This window comes from Cavia porcellus, unplaced genomic scaffold, assembly GCF_034190915.1.
Source record: "Cavia porcellus strain 051 isolate PalLab524CR breed Dunkin Hartley unplaced genomic scaffold, mCavPor4.1 scaffold_27, whole genome shotgun sequence".
Taxonomy (NCBI): Eukaryota; Metazoa; Chordata; class Mammalia; order Rodentia; family Caviidae; genus Cavia; species Cavia porcellus.
In genome coordinates, this window is record NW_026947510.1 from 33,154,001 (window position 1) to 33,168,008 (window position 14,008).

The window sequence follows — 14,008 nt, forward strand, 5'->3', positions numbered from 1 at the left end:
ACCTCTAGGAATTTACCTGTGGCTCTATCTTCTCCACCCCTAGGAATTTGCCCCTGGCACCAAAAGAGTACCAATGGGCTACCTGTACATCCCTAATGCCCTTTAGGCACCACCCCCAACCTAAGCTACATGTATGTCCCCACTCCACATGTTCCACGGAGAGATCGACGACCCTGGGGCGAGATGCTGCACCCCAGGGGATCGGGGGTGTCTCTCCCCACATTCTCAAAATAAAAGTCATTTATATTTTATACTTCTATCTTTTCAGCCACCACCAGTCCCCCACAGTTCTATCAGAGCCTAGAAGTTGAAGTCCAGACTGGGCAGTGTGGCAAGGCCCCAGTTCAGAAAGGAGAGGAGAGGAACTGTAGAACATAGCTCAGTTTCAAAGCACTTGCTTTTGCGCGTGGTGGTAGAGGCCTATAATCTTTGCCCTTGGGAGGCTGAACCAGGAAGACTGCAGTGAGTTTGAGGTCAGCCTGGGCTACATATGAAACCCAGTCTCAGAAAAACAAAAACAAAAATGTTCCAAAAGCTCAGTCAAGGGCCATGATGGGACTGGGAGGAGTCACAAGAAGTCAACAAGCAAGCTGCACAAGCCATGCAGGGTCCAGAAAGAAAGACATCAGACATCACCTGCAAGCCCTCAGTGCATGGGCTGAGAATCAAGAACTCTCCCTGCCCCCACCGGCCCCATAAGCATCTGGCTGGTTCAGAGGACAGGCTGAGTTGAAACAACTGAGGTACAAAAAGCCACTGAATGCTTGTATTGTTTGATTGACTGTGCAGGCCTGGGGCTAGTAGTCTGAGCATCTACAGAGAAGATAACACTATGCAATATAACAAACATGGGGGATTTCCTTCTACCTTGTTTGGAAGGTCCAATATTGTTCTATTTCATTTTGTTCCAATTAATTGTTTTGCTTTATTCAATGTTCTGTTTTGATTGGTTTTATTTGGTTTTGTTTTAGTTTGATTTTGCTATATCTGATAGAATGGACAACTATTGTGAAGATAACAAGATATACTATGGTGGTCATTCATTTTTCCTATTATCCTGCTTCAAAGTTCTGTACCAATTTCACTGCTTTGTTTTGATTGGCTTTATTCTGTTTTGTTTTGTTGAGTTTTATTGTTTTTAAAATAAAATATGAAAAAATTAAATTAAAATTTTAAAAAGAGCTCAATATGAGAGTCTCATAAGGACATCACTGAACTGAAGCTGCGTGGCTTTATATTGGTAGAACCAGGAAGCCAGAATGAAGGGCAGGATGAAGGAAGTCCATGCAGGAACTCAGGTAGGCACAGGGGAGACTGGACGGTGAGGGGCTCTGTTACACGACTGAGCTTTGGCCAATCTAAGGGACAAATGGGAGCCTGGGAAGGAGAGGGCCAGAGCATTGACTCCTTCAGGCAATGTGTTTTGATCCTACTTGGGTTTGTGGCCTGTAGGCTTTTTAGTCTGTAACCATGTAATCTCAGAGATTTGGGGTATATGGCTCTAAAAGTTCCTTACCCCTGGGTATCCATTTTGTGCCTACCTCTGGTCAGTGCCCCCACATTTTTTTTTTCTTTTTGAGACAGGGTCTTGTTATATAGTTCTGTCTGGTTTTGAACTCACTAACCCGGCTCACCTTGACCTCAAGAAGATCCTCCTGCCTCAGTCTCCTGAGTGCTGGGATTACAGCCATCACTATCATGCCCATCAAGACATACATTTGTAGAGCCACTGCAGTACCCTCTTACAGGATTTGGTTAGTGTTTTTTTAATCAATTAAGAACTTACAATTTTTTTCTAATTTCTATTTAAAAATGGTTTTGCAGCTTTATGGAAGAAATCCAGGGTTTCACATGTGGTGCAAAAGTACTGTAACTACCGAGTCACCCAATCTTCCCATTACTATTATTACTATTATTTGTGAGTTTTTTGTTTGTTTCCTTGTTTTGTTTATTTGTTGTTTGAGATAGGGTCTCACTATATAGCATAGGCTGGTCACAAATTCTTGCCAATCCTCCTGCCTCAGCCTAAGCAGTTCTAAATTATAAAAGTATGCCACTAAATCTAGCTTGTTTTTGGTTCTTTTTTATTTTAAAAAGATTAAGATGAAAGAGGACATAACAAAACAGATCAGAACAGAATAATTTAAGCAACATAGTGTTTCACCACAAGACAACCTGACATAACAGTAGCTACCACAGTGTCTCTTTCCTTGAAATATTTCAGTATACTTTCATACACTATAGTATCAAAAATAACAAAATAGTATAAAACCATTCAAGAGAATGAAAGTATTACAGGGTATTCAAAACCAACTAACAGAAGTAGAACAATGGTTACTATATTATCTCCTTGTGCATAAAAACTTTTGTTTATACTATCACACATAATAAAATCCAATAAGATACAACATCATAAAACCGATGGAGACAGAAGAACAAAAGCTTGGTAGAACTTCAAAACAAGGTGGTATCACATGAGCACTAGCTATTATAATGTCCTGTTTTCTTCAAAATAGCTGTTCATACCATCACAGACAATAAAATCAAATAACCCAGAATAAAACCATTCCAATTAATGAATGAAAACATTATAAGGCTTCAAAGCAATTTAATGGGGAATCATGATTACCACATACTTTTATGTATTCTTACCATTTCTTACACTAGGGAGACTATTCGGTATTTATACATGTGAGTTTGATTTATTTTGCTTATGAGTATGGTCTCAAGCTGTGTCCATTTATTTATAAATATCTCAATGTGATCATTCTGTATAGCTGAGTAGGACTCCATTGTATAAAAATACCACTACTTTTTTACCCATTCCTCAGTTGATGGTGACTTAGGTTGTTTCCAAGATCTGGCTATTACAAATTGTGCTGCTATAAACATGGTTGTACATATATCACTGTGGTATGATGTTTTCAGTTCTTCTGGGAATATGCCTAGAAGTGGAATAACTGGAACAAATGGGACTTCAAATCCCAACTTTTTGAGAAATCTCCAGACTGACTTCCACAATGGTTGCACCAGTCTACACTCCCACCAACAGTGCAGGAGAGTTCCTTTTTCCCCACAGCCTCTCCAGCATTTGTTGTTGGTAGTTTTCTTGATCCTGGCCATTCTTTCAGGAGTGAGATGGTATCTCAGTGTGGTTTAAATTTGCATTTCTCTAATGAGTAATGATAATGAACATTTTTTCATGTATTTATTTGCCATTTGTATTTCTTCATCTGAGAACTGTGTATTCATCTCAGATGCCCATTTTTGGACTGGATCTTTGAATTTTGGGGGTCTGATTTTTTAAAAATTCTTTATGTGTTTTAGACAGAAGTCATTGTCTGAGGGATGGTTCACTAAGATCTTTTCCCAGTTTGTGGGTTTTCTTTTCACTATGCTGGAGATTTCTTTTGACATGCAGAAACTTTTTAATAAGCGGTGATCCCAGTTATTGATTTTGGGAAATATTTCCCATGAGGTTTGATTCCTGTTCATGAATTCTCTACCTACCCCTATGTCTTCAAGGTTTTTACCCAATTTGACTTACAATAGATTTAGTGTTTCTGTTTTAATATTCAGATCTTTGATCCATTTAGATTTAATTTAGTACATGGTGATAAGCATGGGTCTAGTTTTAGTTTTCGGCATATGGAGAGCCAGTTTTTCCAGCACCATTTATTAAAGAGACTATATTTCTTCCAGTGAACATGTTTGGCCCCTTTATCAAAGATAAGGTGGTTGAGTGTGTTGGTAGTTGTGGTTGTATCTTCTAATCTATTCCATTGATCTTCGGCTCTGTTTTGATTCCAGTACCATGTTGATTTTACTACTGTTGCTTTGTAGTATAACTTCAAGTCAGGGATTGTGATGTCTCCTGCCTTGCCTTTGCTGCTGAGAATTGCCTTTGTTATTCTAGGTCTCTTCTTGTTTCAGATGAATTTTAGGAGCGATTTCTCTAGATCTATGAGGTATGTTGACGGTATTTTCATTGGGACGCATTGAATCTGTATAGCAGTCTTGGGAGAATGGCCATTTTCACAATGTTTGTTCTTCCTATCCATAAGCAAGGGATGTCTTCCCATTTTCTGAGATCCTCTTCGATTTCTTTTTTCATGGTATTATAATTTTCCCCATATAGGTCTTTCACTTCTTTCATGAAATTAATTCCAAAGTATTTCATTTTTTTGGGTTGCTAGTGTGAAGGGTGTGGCTTCTCTTATTTCTCTCTCTGATTTTGTTGTTAGTGTATAATAATGCTATTGATTTTTGAGAATTGATTTTGTATCCAGCTACATTGCTGAATTTATTTATTATATCTAGGAGATTCTCAGTGGAGTTTTGGGTGTCTTCTATGTAGAGTATCATGTCATCTGCAAATAATGATAAGTTAACTTCCTCTTTTCCTATCTTTACCCCTTTTATTTCTCTCTCTTGTCTAATTGCTCTGGCTAGTATTTCCAGTACTATATTGAATGGGAGTGGTGATAAGGAACACCCTTGTTTTGTGCCTGATTTTAAGGTAAAGACTTTCAGTTTTGGGCCAGTTAGTATGACACTGGCTGTTGGTTTGTCATAGATGGCCTTTATCATATTGAAGTAAAGACCATCTATTCCAATTTGCTGTAAGGTTCTTATCATGAATGAATGTTGGACCTTATCAAAAGCTTTTTCTACATCTATAGAAATGATCATGTGATTCTTACTTTTGGCTTTATTGATATGGTAGGTTACATTTATTGATTTACATATGTTGAACCATCCCTGCATGCCTGGAATGAATCTCAGTTGGTCATGGTGTGTAATCTCTTGATGATTTGCTGCATCCTATTTGTCAATATTTTATTGAGGATTTTTGCATCTGTGTTCATTAGGGAGATTGGCCTGTAGTTCTCTTTTTTAGTTGGGTCTTTCTCAGGTTTTGGTACTAGAGTAATATTTGCTTCCAGGAATGACTTAGGAAGGATTGCTTCCCTTTTGATTTCATTGAAGAGTTTGAGGAGTGTTGGCATTAGGTCTTCTTTGTATTTCTTGTAGAATTCCACAGTGAATCTGTCTGGGTCTGGGCTCTTCTTTGTAGGTAAGGACTTAATTACGTTGTCAATTGCATTAATAGAAATTGGATTATTCAGCAGTTTTACATCTTTTTGACCTAACTTTGGTACTACATATGTTTCTAGGAATCTGTCCATTTCTTCTGTGTTAACAAACCTATGAGAGTAGAGATTTTTGAAATAGGTGTTGATGATCTTCTATATTTCCACAGAGTCTGTAGTGATTTCACCTTTTAGGATCACTCTGTAGTTCACGCTGGGCTTGAACTCACTAGGTAGCTCTGGTGAGCAGTGAAGCTACAACAGTTCTCCTCCCTCATCTTCCCAAGTGCTGGGATTACAGGCATGCACCATGATGACCAGCAACTATTACTATTATTTGATTCAATATTTAAATTTACAGAATGTTTTTAAATTTTAAATTTCCTTTTTAAGACAGGATTTTGCAATTTAGTCTCAGGTGGTCTGGAACTGACTCTGTAGCCATGGCGGGCTTTGAATGGCAGTATTCCTCCTGCCTCAGCTTCCCATATGCTGGGATTATAAGTGTACATCTCCATGCCTTTTTATTATTTTTAGTGTCCTATCTTAATGCATGGTGTACAGGTATTGGATTCACTGTTTCTTAGGAATTTGTTAAGGCTTGACTCGTAGTTTTGCACAGAATTAACTTTATTGATGTTCCATGTGTGTTAGAAAAGAAAATGCATCCTTTACATGTTGAATACAATGATCTATATAGATTAGCCAGGTATACATTGAATACAATGATCTATATAGATTAGCCAGGCTCACACCTATAACTCCAGCATTGAGGAGGCTGAGGCAGGAGGATCACTGCAAATTTGAGGCCAGTCTGGGCTACAAAATGACTTTAAGACCACACTGAATTGCATAGTGAAACCCTACCTCAAAAAGATCAAACAAACAAACAAAACAAAACAAAAAATAAATTCATTACATCATACTTGTGAATTTTCTTGTGTACTTCTTCTGTTTTTTCTTTTATGCTGAGTATGGAACTCAGGACTTTTCCATGCTAGTTAAGTCTACCAGTGAGCTGTTTCTAGGCGTTTGTCATTTTTCTTCTTTATTGTTGGTATTGAGGACCCAACCCAGAACTGCTCTACCACTGGACTACATCCTCACACCTTTTTATTTTGAGACCAGGTCTTGCTGAATCACCAGGTGAGCTTTCACTGTGACCCTGTGTGTTGGGCCAGTGGGGTAGGAACTCGAAGGCCCGGCTTCTGTACAGGCTGAGGGGTGGAGCTGCGGGGAGAGGTGGGCACCACTTTCTGGCTGTCTGAATGTTGGCAGTGCTTGAGTGGTGAGGTCAAGGCTGGGGAAGGCCAAGCTCACCAGCTGCTGGCAGAGACAGTGCCCCTCCAGTGCCCCGGAGCCACCTTCCACCCCTGCCACTCCTCACCTTCCTGGGGAAGGAACCCAGGGCCTCCACACTGAGCTCCATCCCCAGGCCTTTTTACATCTTGTGAGACGGGCTTTTGCAAAGTTTTCCAGGCTAGGCTGGGAACTTGCAGTCCTTCTGCCTCAGCCTCCTAGATCACTGGAACCCAGCTTCAGGGACCGTTTTTGCTGAATCCATGGCCACATGGTATCAGGAACCCAGCCAAGAGTTCTGATTGTCTGTATCTAGAATGCTGCGAGAAAAATAAAAAAGCGGAGACAAGTATTGTATTCCAACAACGGCTGGGAAATCAGTGTCTCTGGTCTGAGCTCCACCATTCTCAAAGCAGCCACTCTTTATTCCTCCATAGTGTGGATAGGTGGGGCTAGCAAAGGATCACCATTCCTCTAAAGACTCAGGCTCAAGAGGGCACAGATAATACCCACTTCATATGCTCTACTTTAGTATTTTGAATAACTATTTGTAAGAGGACAATCTGTAATGATCAACTAGTGATTTCTTACTGTTTATTTTTCTTTGAAATTATGTATTATTTCTACCCATTTTCTGTTTTGTTTAGTCTTTCTTTAAATTAAATTTTAAAAAAAGACACTATAATATCCAGTGCTGAACCTGTAATGTCCATGATGTGAAATCCAGAAATGCTATTATTCTTAGTTCAGAATGACTTTAGTTTGCTTTAGTTGTTTAATTCCAACGTAAATGAAGATATAGATGACTGCATGTTAAGTGTATTGGATTGATAACCATATTACTAAGTTTTGTTGGATAGTTGAACAGAACTGTTTGCAGTCTCACTGTTTGAATTCCCACTTTATCTGTTCCACTTTTATATCTTGAACAACTATTTGTAAAAGGACATTATGTAAGCATCAGCGATTTCTTACTGTTTATTTTTTCTCTGAACGTATGTATTATTTCTACCCATTTTCTGTTTTGTTTAGTCTTTGTTCAAATAAAAAAAATTTTTAAAAAGGGCACAGATAATCTTATGCTTAGAAGTATCTTGACCTGGAGTATAATCCAGGTCCCCCCTCCACTGGCCCAACACACAAGTGAAATTCTTGAGATGACTAAAAGTGAAATTCTTGAGATGACTAAAGAAGGCGTAGATGATCTTATGCTTGGAAGTGTCAATGGGAAATCTCAGATGGGTGGCACCAATAATCTCAATTCTTCCTTTTATCCCATAGGGAAATCTGCAAAATTAGCCATTGTGACTCTGTGGCCCCCAACAACCTGGTCAACAATGCAGATGAGAAGACATCTGGTGGCGAACTGCTGGAGCCGTGCCTTGGCCTGGCCATCGCTGTCTGCAGGGTCCTCGCTCCAGGCTCCCCTCCTGCTCTGCACAGTCTCAGCCCTGGACACCAGCGCCGTTCCCTGCACTGCCCAGATCTGCACACCTGCTGTGTCCTAAGTACAGTTTCCCTGCTCTCTGCATGCAGCCTGTCCTCTGCAGAACTCTCAATCTGTTTGGGAGAAGGAGCTGCGCTGTCCAAGTTTGTGTTTCCTTGGGTGACCTTCTTCTGGTTTAGTGTTCCTCACTCAATCACTTACATTTTATACTTCTATCACTGTGTGAAGATTTTCAAGTTTTTTTGAGGGGGAGTTGTTTTGTTGTTTTAGATGGTAGTGGGGACCCAGCAACATGGTCTTTGAAGCTCGCTTATACATCAAGCTCACTACAGCTGTCTTCACACTTGTCTCCTTGTACTTGGAATGTTCTGCCTTGAAGTTTATCTTCTGAGTTAGGGCTTTGTTAACACACATAGAATATGAACCCACAAAACCAAGTGCATGGTTGTCGATGTCCGCTCCCGGCCGGCAGGAAGGACACACGACAAAGTCTGGCAGTGGACAACCTTTTCTTTTATTTTCCTTCTCCGTACAGCCTGCCCTGGGATCGCTCCCAGCCGAAGCCTCCTTTGGTCCGCTCCCCGCGGCTCCTTTTGGGCTTCTACTTCCGGGCTTCTTCTTCCCCCCCAGGGGTGGCACCAGTATATATACGGATACAGTGTCCAATCATGTTAAAGTAAGCAAGGCAAGCTGATTGGCTAACATCATCAGTTGCCAGGCAGACTATATTGTTGAGCGGGTTGCTTACGCGGTAAACAGGAAACTAACGTGCTCGATGGGAGGGGTAATCTACCTCAGGCTTTACTCTTTACTACAGGCCTCACGTCCGCCAAGTGAGGCGACCGGGCTCGGGGCTGCGGCTCCCAACATCTCCCCCTTTTTTATTTTTTTATGAATGTGCGCATCGTAGCCCTTTCTGGACTGGGTGCAGAGGCTTATGCCCTATGTGTAGGCCCACCGTAGGTCCTTGGCTTAGACCCTGGTCGGCCGTCCCATGGTCCGCCAAGGCCCTGAGGCCCTCGTCCTTTTTCTAGGGCCAGGCACAAACTGGACGGAACCTGGATGCACACAAGCTTGCACTCATTTCCTCTCCGTAAAGAAATCCCCTCGGAGAGAAATTTAGACCTGGGCAGCATCTAACAGTCCAGCGGCTTACGTGCAGGATGGGGTAGGGCCTGGCTTAGGTTGAGTCGCACCGGGGGAGTACGCTCTTACCCGTCATTGACTCTCCTACCCAGCTATGTCATAATTTTTTAGAGGAGGAGTGTGGGAAGCTCACCACCCCTAGACTGGGTCGTAGGCTAGGCGAGCGAGCCATGCATATGCCTGAGGATCTTCTTGTCCATTTCGGGCTACCGCTATTTCTATTCATCTTGTTGGTTGGTCTGTGATGGATCTCCGGTAGGGCAGGTCTGATCTTCAGTCGAGGGCTTTGTCGCCCGTGTCAGTCTCTCCGGTACCCACAGTGGTTCTCGTCCCGATTCCTGTGGGAAAACACAAACCGCGCCTCGGTTCCAGCTGACCACTGGATCCGGGCCCATCCATTGTCCTGTCAGGACATCTTTCCACTTCACCCACCCTTTATGGTTGGGGGAAGGGTTGCAGTGCTCCACAGCTGGGGAGCGATTATCATTATTTAAATTTAAAAAATTGTGTGTGAATAGTGCCATGGATAATCGTGCCTTTGGGGCCAGGCCTTGGCCTACTCCCCCTTTTTGTTTTTGTAAAATTTCTTTGAGGCTTCTATGAGCCCTCTCAATGATTCCTTGACCTTGGGGATTGTATGGGATACCATGTTTTAATTGAACCTCCATCATTTTGCAGAACTCATTGAAGGCTTTGCCTATATAGGCTGGTCCATTATCAGTTTTTAATATTTTTGGTTTGCCCCATGCGGCCCAAGCCGCCAGGCAATGATTGATCACATTAGACACTTTTTCACCTGTTTCTGCTGTTGCAAATATGACGTGAGAACAGGTGTCTGTGGAAACATGAACATATTTAAGAGTCCCAAACTCCTGTATATGTGTGATGTCCATCTGCCAAACATCACCAGGGATCAAACCTCGAGGGTTTACTCCCATCGGTATGGCAGGTTTGTATGTGGCACAGGAGTCACATAGTCGCACGATATCTCGTGCATCTGCTCTAGAAACATGGAAATGGTTTGCTAGTGTCCTGGCATTGACATGAAACTTATCATGGAAGGCACGGGCTCGCTCGATTGGTGTTAGTAAGGTAAAAATCCATAACGGGCGAGTGGCAGTGTCAGCAGCCGCATTCCCCTGTGCCATAGGCCCTGGCAGGGATGTATGTGCTCTTATGTGGGTGGTGAAGACCTTATGGTGTCTGTTCTGAAGCAATGTCTGGATAGACAGGAACAGCCCAGCCACTGTGGAAGTGGATCTAATTAAACCGGCAGTCTCAAGCACTTGCATAGCATTGACCACATACCTAGAATCGGAGACAATGTTAATGGCTTCTGAGAACCGTTCAAGAATCATTTTAACGATCTGCAGTTCCACCACCTGAGGCTGATCAGGTTCAAATTGTATGGTAACCGGGGGCTTGCCTAGGATCACATAGGCGCCTATCCCCGTCTTGGAGCCATCTGTGTATATTGTAGTTGCTGGGACTAATGGCTCAGAGGCAGTAACCTTTGGAAAAATTATAGGGTGCTGAGTGACAAATGACAAGATAGGGTCTTTAGGGTATTGATTGTTTATATCCCCATGGAAAACACATCTCAGAATGGCCCATGTATCTATGCAGGCAGCCAGGGTCTTGATCTGGCTGGCGGTATAGGGTACTCGGATGGCTTGTGGTCCTGAGCCAAAATGTTGGACAGCTCTATCATGCGCTTCAAGGGCCAATGAAGCGACTGCCTCCGGGTAATGCTCTATGACTTTTGCAGGTGAGACCTTAGGGTGTATCCACAGTAGTGGTCCTTTCTGCCAAATCACCGCTGTAGGCTGTAGACTAGTCTGTAGCAAACAGACATCAAAGGGTCGCCCTGGTTCAATTCTGTGTAAGGTAGCCCCACCTAAGGCTTTTTCCACTCTCTGTAAGGCAGCTCTTGCCTCAGGAGTGAGCCTCCTGTGGGAGGCTATATCTGGGTCTCCCTTTAGAAGGTCGAACAGGGGTTTGAGATCTGAATTTGGTATATGTAAATATGGCCTAATCCAATTAATGTCTCCCAATAGCTTTTGCATGTCATTTAGGGTCCTAACGCCATCCGTCCTAATGGTGACCTTCTGTATAAGTCTGGAGGCGACACTGAGGTCCACACCTGCTGACCCAGGGGTGGCCCTTGTTGAAGGCTGCCATCCTGAGCTGTCCTGTCTCTGGGGCGGGGGCCCGCCTGTGAAGGGGGCCCCCTCTGGCCGTTTTTTGGCCCTCTAGCATCTCGTCCACAAATACGGTTGCCCTGAGCATCAAAGACCGACCTACACTCCTCAGCTTTGTGTGATCCCCTCTTGCATCGCCCACAAACATATGGTTCTTCATTCCTAGGGCGAGGCCTAGCATCTGTATTGTTTGGGCAATGACGTTTAATGTGTCCTGGCTCCCCGCAGGCAAAACACCCTTTAGCCTTACATTCCCCTTCTAACCCGCAAGGTCCCCTCTGCTGTACAGCCGCGGCCAGGAAAGCAGCCACTCCCGAGTTGGAGAGCGGCCCCCCTATCTCTCTGCATATCCTAATCCAGGCGTTGAGGTCCTTGTTCTTATGAGGAGCTATCGCTGCCTTGCACTCCTTTGTACATTGCTCAAAAATCAGCTGCCTTACCAGCGGTCGAGCCACTCCCGGATCAGAAAATATCTTATCGGCAGCATCTTGCATTCGGGCCACAAAGTCAACAAATGGCTCTGTGGTACCCTGAATTATTTTTGAAAGACACAAGGAGGCTGTTCCGGCACCGCTTACCTGCTTCCAGGCGCGGAGCCCTACGGCATTGATTTGTTCATAGACAGCGCCGGGGAACTGAGTCTGATCATCAGCGTGCCGACCTTCTCCCATAAGCATTTCCTTGTTCCACCCCCGGTTTCCCCGATTGGCGTTTCTCTCAGCCTGCTCTGCAGAGAACTCTGCGTACCAGGCTCGCCAATCCAGGTAACTACCCGAGGGCAGACACGCCTTTGCCAGCTGAATCCAGTCCGCGGGGGTGAGGGGCCCAGAAGACAGATTCTCCAGCATGGCAATGGTGTAAGGCGCAGTCGGCCCAAAGGTTGTAACTGCATTTTTAAGTTCTCTAATCTGCTTTATCTCAAAAGGCTCCCATGCATTGCGTCCCTGGCCCATAGCTACTTGTACAGGAAATATCCCGTAGGGGCCACTATCTATCCCAGGTGGATGTACCTCATGAGACAAGCGTCCCCCCTGCCAAAGCCGCCTGTAAAAATACCGACCCGCCGGCGGCGGAGCATAAGACGGCGGCCGTGATTGGGCGGAAAATGGGGGCCCATGCATCACTTCCTGTTCTGGCGAAAGGGGAGGGAGCTCCCAGGCGGCCGCCTCGTGGCGAGGGATCGCCTCCCTCTCGCGCCGGGGAGCGCTCAGGAGCTCTCTACTCCTCCGCAGACCAGGTTGAGCAGAGCGCAATTCGCGGCGCAACGCTGGAAAAGAACCCTGTGACTCCTTATCGAGCGACTTGGGCTCCTGACAGCTGGTCTCTTTGGCCTCCTTGCCATTCAACTTTCCCTCGTCCTCGGAGTCAGACGACTCCGAGGCTAGAGCCCCATCCTCCTCCTTAGCATCTTTGTTCCCCTTGACGGGCCCCTCTCGGGAGCTCCCTGACTGGGCCTGCTCAGATACCCTGCGTACTTTTGTAAGCTCTTGAGAGCTTTCTCCACAACCACCCTCGCTCTTAGTGTTGCTACCTAGCATGTTTCCCATTTTTTAATATGTTACTCACCGCGTGAGGCCCAAGGAATCCGCCACTTACGCGTGAGCCTGAGGGGAGTCTAAAAGCCCTGTAGGTGCGCGCCACCCAGAGCCCAGGCTTATCCCCAACTCACCTGTCTCGCAGCTCTGTACTGGAGCGTTGTCCACTTCCACGTCTCGGGGGTGATCAGTCCCCGGGCGGGCCCCCAAATGTCGATGTCCGCTCCCGGCCGGCAGGAAGGACACACGACAAAGTCTGGCAGTGGACAACCTTTTCTTTTATTTTCCTTCTCCGTACAGCCTGCCCTGGGATCGCTCCCAGCCGAAGCCTCCTTTGGTCCGCTCCCCGCGGCTCCTTCCGGGCTTCGCTCCGAAGCCTCTACCGGTCCGCTCTCCGCGGCTCCTTCTGGGCTTCTACTTCCGGGCTTCTTCTTCCCCCCCAGGGGTGGCACCAGTATATATACGGATACAGTGTCCAATCATGTTAAAGTAAGCAAGGCAAGCTGATTGGCTAACATCATCAGTTGCCAGGCAGACTATATTGTTGAGCGGGTTGCTTACGCGGTAAACAGGAAACTAACGTGCTCGATGGGAGGGGTAATCTACCTCAGGCTTTACTCTTTACTACAGGCCTCACGTCCGCCAAGTGAGGCGACCGGGCTCGGGGCTGCGGCTCCCAACACATGGTCAGTTGCATTCACTCTTAGGATACTGTGTGACATAAGTGTCATTTAAGTAGCTGTCTGGGTGCCACCCAAACACGGAAGCCACACTTCGATTCCAAGTTGAATTCAAAGAATATCAACCAAGCTACTTGGCCCTGTAATCTAAGTGCTTGACAACATGAGGAAGGAGGATCATAGTCTTGCCTGTCTGGGGGATATAGTGAGACTGTGTCTCAAAATAAACACTAAAAGGGGTCTGGAGAGGATGGAAGAGCTGTGCGCAGCGACAAAGCAACCTTTGGAGATTCAGAATCCAACACTGGAGAACAACAACAGGAAGGGAGAAGTAGGAAGGGGGATCCCTGGGAGCCAGGAAGGATCTGAAGGGCAAATTGGAGCCCACAGAGAATGTGAAGAAATGGACTCCAGTGAAGACAAAGGAGAGGGAGCTCTGCACTGTCTCCCCAGCTCCTGGCTCAGGCAGGAGAAAGGAAGACGGAGTCCAGGGACACAGCACAGTGACCCTGAGGAGATGAACTAGGGGAGCAGCACTGGCTGCTGGGGTGTCTGACCCAGGGGAAAGTGGTTATCACACAGGGGCTACCGACAACACTGCAGAAGG